The following is a 7,929-nucleotide window of genomic DNA, read 5'->3' on the forward strand; positions in this document are numbered from 1 at the left end:
GACGTCATAGTGCTGCGACGCTTTGGATTTTCCCTGAGACGGAGAAGAAAGCCTTACATTTTTCCTTAAGGTTTTACCAGCGATTATTTACTATAGCGTGAACTGATCCTCATAGTATTTACACCCTGAAAGCGTCTAACCTGGTATCAAGTCATTCTTCACCTTGATTGAGTTGCAGGTAGTGAAAATCTTTGAATTCCAAAAATCTCTTAAATATAATAACTTAAGTTTAAAGAGACTTAACTGGATGGCATTACCTTTCAACTGTATGATCATGTGTAGCAGTATATTTATATTCATTCATGCTGAATTTCCTGCACTGTATGCATGTGCTATAAGGATGCAATAGGGAACAAAATGTACATACAGATAATGAATCATCTAATAAATGTGTGTGTGCCTCTCTCTCAGGAAAATGCCTTTACAACTTATTGAAGGGATGTACAGCAGAAAGCGACGACCTAATTGGACAGACCAGGAGTGTCTTCTCCTTGCTCAGTTAATGCAGGAGAGGAGAGGCATAATCAGAGGGAGGTGCAGCACTGGCATTTCAATACTGGATAAAAGACAAGCCTGGGAGGAAATAGCCCAAGCCATCAACTCTGCCTTTCCACAGATTCAGCGTACAGGTTCTGACTGTAATAAAAAGTGGGAAAACCTGCTGGCAAAGTCACGGGAGGAGATCAAACGACAGAAAAGGCAAGCGGGTACAGGTGAGGAAAATCGTTTGTTAGCAATAAAAATATAATTGTAATCTTATAATTAGTGTCATTAAATTGACAGTCTAAGACTGTTGGAATAAGCCAAGACCTTGAGGGTGAATATGTGGGGATGGCTGCAGAAGAATACACTTTGAGTTAAAAATCGAGAGTAAGAGAGAAGCAAATCCACTTTGTCACTTTTTGTATTGAACTTACGGTTCTGTATTCATCATTATTTAATACAGAACATGATTTTTCATTCACAGAAGGCCTGTCCCTCGATCAGTTCAGCACTGTGACTCAAGTAGTGATTTCTGTGATGAACCTCTCAGACATGCTGCAACAGGAAAGAAAAAACTCATCAATCTCAGAGTTGGTGGAAACTCAGCAAAACAGGTAATACATTTTTTATTAGCTGGCTTCTTTTCATGTGCCGAGACTGTATCACAGCATTTATTTGCAAAAAGATGAAGCTGTAATTGAAGCCCAATCACCTCAATTACAAAAGAAGCCTTCAGTGTTTTCTCACTTACTTGCACTTGATGTCCTTTGCAGTTACAATTGGACAATCTACAAAATGAGAAAATACATTTTTGTAACTTGGATGAACTGACCCTTTATGTGTAAAGGATGAAATGCACATTCTTGTCAAACGAATTCATAGACAAGCTTGTTTTTTTTTTTGTTTGTTTGTTTGTTTTCAGCGGGGATGAAGATGGATATGACCTCACAATAGATGAAAAATTCTCAAACAAACATCCCCTGACCGAGCTTGATCTCCCTACATATTCAGATTCCTCCGCTTCTCCAGCAAAACAGAAAATAACTTTTACTAACGTTCCTAAATCACTCGCAGTGGATTTTAGTAGTCATCGCACTGCTGGCTTTACTGCCTCTGCAGAACAGCTTGATACTCCCTGCTCGACTTCTCCACAGTCAGTACACTGCGCAACCTTGCAAGAGCGAATGGATTTGGAAATGTCTGTGCTGAGAAGACAAGAGGCCGTCCTCAAGCTGCAAGAGGAGTATTACACACTAAAAATTAAGCTGATGAAAAAGCAAATGGAAGAGCCACTAAACAAGGACTGAAGTAGTTGCAGAGAATAACTTGTTACATCTGTTTGTGGCTTGTACCTGCCTGTGAAATGTGACCATTGAAGTCAATAGAAATTCAAGTAGTGTTTGTTTGTGCTGAAGCTGAAATCTGTAATGTTTTTTGTACAGCGAAGTGTAGTGAAAACCAAAAACAGAACGTTTCATTTGTTGGAGATGCATTTCATGTTCTGCTGCTGAGAAATATCGATCAGGCTTGTGAGGTCACACTTGACAATGCCAGTGCGTTTTGATCCTTCCGTCACCAGTTGGCACTGTACGTTTCTGCAAATCACAAACACATTACAATTATATTTTTCATATGTATCAAATCAACATTCCTACCACAGGTGTCAAAGTGACGTTGTTCAGATTCCCGGTACATGTATACCTGGTTTTTGTGGAATGGCCAATTAACATTTCCACAGCAGACATTTTGACTTATGACATAAACAGCACGGGTGTAACTAATCATAATGATGACACCATACCATTAAGTGTCTCTGTAAGCCATAACAGTGAGCTATTGTGCACAGTGCTGCCATAATTAGTAATACAGGTTCTACCTGTGCTTTTCATGTTGTGACTTCAAAATATCTAAAGTATGCCTTTCAACTGCTATTCATGTCACGGCTAACTCCACTGTTGGTCTAGAGAGACGGGGGACAACCATGAGTTTGCTTTAATACACTGAAGCAACTTTTTGCCTCTTCCCACCTGCCAGCCAGGTCACCAGGAGTGTGAAGGAATCAGCAACTGCATGCAGGAGCTGATCCCCTCTCCCTTAGGTCTCACCTCCCTTCATGTGAGTACCACAGTCAGCCAGTAGTAGTCCCCGGTGAGACAAAATGATCCATCACCTGCAAACAAGGTCACATTTGGTCATCGTAACATTCAACCAACCATATTGCTAAGACTACACATGATTTCAACTATTACTGTTGTGCATTATGGCAGATGATGGCTGTACATCATAACAGAACAAACCTGAAAACCTGGTGAAACCAGATACTTTGTTTGATGATTGCTTGATTATACACATTACTCTTCTTCGTGCTGTACTGTAATTGCTACAGTAGCGAGCTAGTCAATGTAGTTTGCTCTGACACATTTAGTCCCATTATAATGAGACATTAAGATGCTTTTGAAGTTCTAAAAAAGTAACTGAGCAAAGTTTGTTTGTGTCTTCTGTTTATTCCAATATACAGCAATGCAAATATTATAGAATAAAATCTATCATTACATAGATTTCTGCTTTTGTTATGTTTTACTATGAAAATGAAGGAATTCACCATGTTTGGTGCCTGACATTGTCTTATTGCCACTTCAGAGTTTCAGACTGGAGGACAGATAAATCCATGCAATATAGTATAAGACCAAGACCAGTTTGGTCTTGTGTGAATCATTTGTTGGTTTGAGTACATACATTGTTGTGGACTGAAAACACTGGTTTCATTTTGATGATAGTTAATGTCATAGTGATATATACGGCAGATTACCGCTTCTACAACCCAGATTCCAAAAAGTTGAGATGCTGTATAAAACATAAAGCAGAATGTGATAATTTGCTAATCCTTTTTTATTCTGAATTTGATGCTTTGTTTCAGACAAGTTGCGACAGGAGCAATGAAAGACTGGGAAAGTTGTGGAATGCTCCAAAAACACCTGTTAGGAACATTTGGTAAACAGGTTCACTGGTAACAGGTGATAGTATCATGACTGGGTATAAAAGGGGCATCATGGAAAGTATAACCTTGTATAAAGCACAAAGTGGAATAATTCATAGCGATGAAGGAAAGCCTTTTGTAGAAACTCAGTGATAGCAAGTGTCTTTATAATGTCATGCTGGACATTATCAAGAACCTCTCAGAGCTTAACCTCAAGCTCCAGCAGCTTCTCAGCTCTCTGCTGTCAAATGTCAAATTATTTGAAGTGAAATTAAAGCTGTGACAAGTGCAACTGGAAACAGGTGACACATTTTCCTACCCTGCAAAAACCTGCTATGACATCTGAATATGCTGCTGAGTGTGGAAACTCCTTCAGGCATTTGGTAAGGGTTTTTGAGGACATGAAAAGAAAACAAAAGGAACTGAACATCATCATCCTCATCACTACCATCCGACACCATACGCCTCACCAAAGAGGTGTACTTTGAGCCATCGCAGAGGTTAGACGATGTGTTCAATAATTTATTATGGCCAGAGGTGGGGCGAGGGGGGCCAAGCCCCCCCCCACAAGTGAGCCCCCTCCCCATGTTGTATCTGGATAATAAACTTCTCAGGTGCTGTGCAATCATCAGTGATGACATCTATATGCAAAATTTCTTTGGGTGCCACAAGCATGGCCCACTTTGGAACACACTTTCTTTTTTTATTTATTATTATTTATTTTGTTTTACACAACGGCTACCGTTTTTTGGAATCAGGGTTGTACTTATGTGTATAAAGAGAACAAATGATATATTAACAAAAGCTCACATAACCTTGAAACATTTTCCCAGTGGAATGCAATGTGCCACGTAACTGTGGAATTACAACTATCAAATTCTCACATTCTTGAAATCACATTTATTCTTTGTAGGAAGTATACTTTATTTGAGTTTATCTGGCAGGGAAGTCCAGCTCATGTATAGTTTTACACTGTGAAAGATTTAGTTTATTTGCTGATTCATGCCAATTACTCTTAAGTGCAAATTTGGAAGCTGTAAATGTTTGACATATACCAATAAACATATTTATGAAAATTGAACCAGGTCATGCCAATGTAAGTAAAGCTACAATAATGTCCTGTCTAGACAAATATAGTAATTTGTGTGTAATATTCCTCATAAATCCATTTATTTGTAAGTGACTGAGGTTGGCACCCAGATGTAAGCAGTGGGGCCCAGAGTGTTGAATTAAAGTCTGTTATTTGCTGTGTGGTTTGCTCATTTCCTTTGTTAGTGTTGTGCCAGACTGTGTTACAACTGAGTGCTGTGACTGTCTCTCCTTTTCTGCCGCCTCAGCATTAACTCCTCGTCATTTTTTTTCATACGCTCTTTTAGCTTTGACTGTGGAAAGAGAGCAGCTTTTCAAGGACCAACTTTATAGGCATGATTGCTATTATGATACTTAATGTGTTGATATGAGAAGTGTAACGGAGCATTGAAATTTCCTTACTTTTATCCTACCATGGGAAAAACACACCAATCGAGCTTGCTTCAAGCATGCACTGTAGGCTACAGGGCTAGAACGGGAAAAGGGATGATGGCTTCAAGAACTGATTTTGACCAGTTGATCTCAATATGTTCCATAGGCTCACAGTGGTTTCCTTCATATGCTGAGGCCATCTTTTCTCAGATAGCACTTCTCAATTCTCTGATACAGTGGTTCCTTGTCATCTGATGAAGGCCCACCCCCACACATCTAGGCTAGGTCTACATAACCCACACCACTCATTCTTATTAATGGATTATAAACTGGATGCTATTTAACGCATTACAAAGCTGGATAATGTTATTTATTAATACAATAAATGTGCAACCATTTATCCGTCACTTTAAGCTAATGTCAACTGTTGTTTATTAGCATTTTCAACTGTTTGTTCATTAGAGTTACTTTTAGCTAGCTAACTATTTTAGTTTACCCATTAGCCTATTTTTAGCTAGCTAACTATTTCAGTTTACCCATTAGCCTGTTTTTAGCTAGCTATTTCAGTTTACCATTAGCCTACTTTTAAGTAGCTAACCATTTCAGTTTACCCATTTACTCTCAGTGAACTTTGTTTATCCATATAACTATCAACTGTATACTCATTATTTTCAGCATTTTCAACTGTTTTATACTTTCGCTTTTTCAGATATCATTAGCCAACTTAACAGCCAAATCTGTTATCCATTACTTTTAGCTAACAAGGTCAACTCTTTATCCATTTAAACTATTTATCCATAACTTTAAACTGTTTTGAATGATCCGTACAATACTTTTATCTAACTATTTCAACTTCTCACTTACTTTTGCAAACTCTTTGCAACACACTTGATGTTTATATTACAACTGAGTGATGGTTGTAATTCTTTTTTGGCAGCAATTTTTGGCAGCTCTCCCAAGAACTGAGTGTTAAAAAAGAGTCATAATGAGATAATGTTAGCAAAGCTCTGAAAATCAGGCAAATTTTTGAGCTGCATTGAATGACTAGCTAACATTGGTAGTGGTTATCTAAGACACTGAGCTGATTATCAATGCCAATATACAAAAATGAACAGCAAATACTATTCACATGCACAGCTAACTGTAAAAAGTGAAGTAACTGCCTTAAAGATAATAGAAGTACTGTAAGGAGGTCACTAAGGTTGGAGGGGAAGTTAATGTTACTGTGAAAATGGTGCAACTACCATGCGACGTGCTGTAACCCCTTTTGTATTTTTCTATTGCATTTATTGTATTCCTCTAAATAAGAGTATCAGCTTGATGTCCAAGAAGTGATGTAAAATGCAAACATGCTGATAACTGTAGGCTACTGATGAACAGTACTAAGCATTCTTTATAGGCATTCCTAGATACTATCTGTCCCCCGGATGAAGCGTCAGTGATGGTATCCATTCCTCCGTTCCCTGACAGATGAGCCATGTTTTGGAGTGTCCTCTGGGCAGTCCACTTAACTGCCTGAAAAGGAACCCCTTAATCTCCACTTTCGCTTTGTTTGGACTATTATCAGACCTGTCAGTCCTGGCTGCTTTATCTTCACAGGACTCATCTACTGGCTGTTTGACGTTGGCTTAATTCTATCAAAGGCCCTTATCTCTGGTTTGCCTGAGGATGCATCCTTCCTTTGGCTCGCTAGAATGGTCCCAGTTCTGATAAGAGGATTTCTTATTGTTGTTAATAACACTGTTTAGTGTCAGGGCTTTTTGTGCATGTTGGTGGCTTATTATGTCTACCGGATGGATTTTGCTTAGTTTAGTCCTTCAGTGTGCTCTATTTTATGTTTACATTGTTTATTAGTGGTGTAGTGTGAAACCTGAGCTAATGACACAACAATATCCCATCAGCCATCACTGATCCAGATTGGAGATAGTCCTCTTTGATGGCAGTTTGGTGTCTGTCTTTTGGCAGTTTTCAAAATGAAACAGTCTGAAGGAATGTCATGCAGCTTGATCTGATGAAGAGCAATTACATGGGAGGGAGCTGTTGCCTTTGAGGTGGAAGCTTACCCACCACACCCTGCAGGCTTACAAATAAGCCTCTGGACACATCCCAAAAGTGTGAGAATGGTCCCTTTTCTTCATGTCCTTCTCCTCATGACAAATGGTCTGACAGGATTTGACAGGTGGGGGTAGAGAGAGACAAGCGTTGGCCAAGAAGGTGAATTAACTCATCCAGTTTGCTTTGGTTGGCATTATGTCAACAAGACAAATAGAAGACGCCTTTTCAGAGCCCAGAAGAACAGATATTCAGAGCTGGTACCAGGATTTTGAGTCAAGTCCTAATCATCTGAGTTTCTTTCCTTACCTCATGATGTCATGTTAATTTCACTAACAATAACAAAAAAAGTATTGTTCCCATTTATTGTGAAACAAATGGTAATTTAGCAAATAACATTTTCATGTAGGCTGGATGATACTGTGTATGCATATGACTGCACATGTGTGCCTGTGTGTTAGACTGTGAGAAAAGGATATGGTTCTAATGTGGATATGTGGTATCCATGGGTTGTGTACCCTGTGCATGGGTTTGCATGTCTGAGAATATTTGGATGTTAATTCTTTTTCTTTCCACCATAAGAACCAGGACCCAGTTTTTGCATATGAATCATAAGAATTGCATGCAAGGTCATGTGCATGTAAGTTTCCTGGAAAACTAATCATGGAAAAGACATGCAGCTTTGCTGCTTGGACCAACAAAGAACGACCCATAGGTTAAGTACAGATGTTGCAATCACAAATTGGATTTTCCATAATGCAGTCGCTGTTACAAATGCTTAACTTTATTTAGATTAGAACGGGCATTGCCCATTACCAACAGGCTTCAGGCACAGTGTTTCTGCTCCAGGGATTAACCACAATTTATGCTTTTATTTTGTTGGCGTGGTGACAGCCAAGAAAGGGAAACTTTCTAAAAAGACACGGTTACAAGCAACATTACCCACTTCTTATATT

The 7,929-nt window shown here is 38.9% G+C and overlaps 1 long non-coding RNA gene across 1 annotated transcript; it reads left to right on the top strand.

Annotated features, from left to right (window-relative positions):
* Positions 1-6: 6 nt before the first annotated feature.
* LOC143335056 (uncharacterized) lies at positions 7-3,089 on the top strand. Its single transcript, XR_013078394.1, has 4 exons — positions 7-178; positions 412-713; positions 968-1,097; positions 1,406-3,089. It is a non-coding gene; the product is annotated as an uncharacterized LOC143335056 (long non-coding RNA).
* Positions 3,090-7,929: the final 4,840 nt, after the last annotated feature.

This window comes from Chaetodon auriga, chromosome 2, assembly GCF_051107435.1.
Source record: "Chaetodon auriga isolate fChaAug3 chromosome 2, fChaAug3.hap1, whole genome shotgun sequence".
NCBI classification, from domain to species: Eukaryota; Metazoa; Chordata; class Actinopteri; order Chaetodontiformes; family Chaetodontidae; genus Chaetodon; species Chaetodon auriga.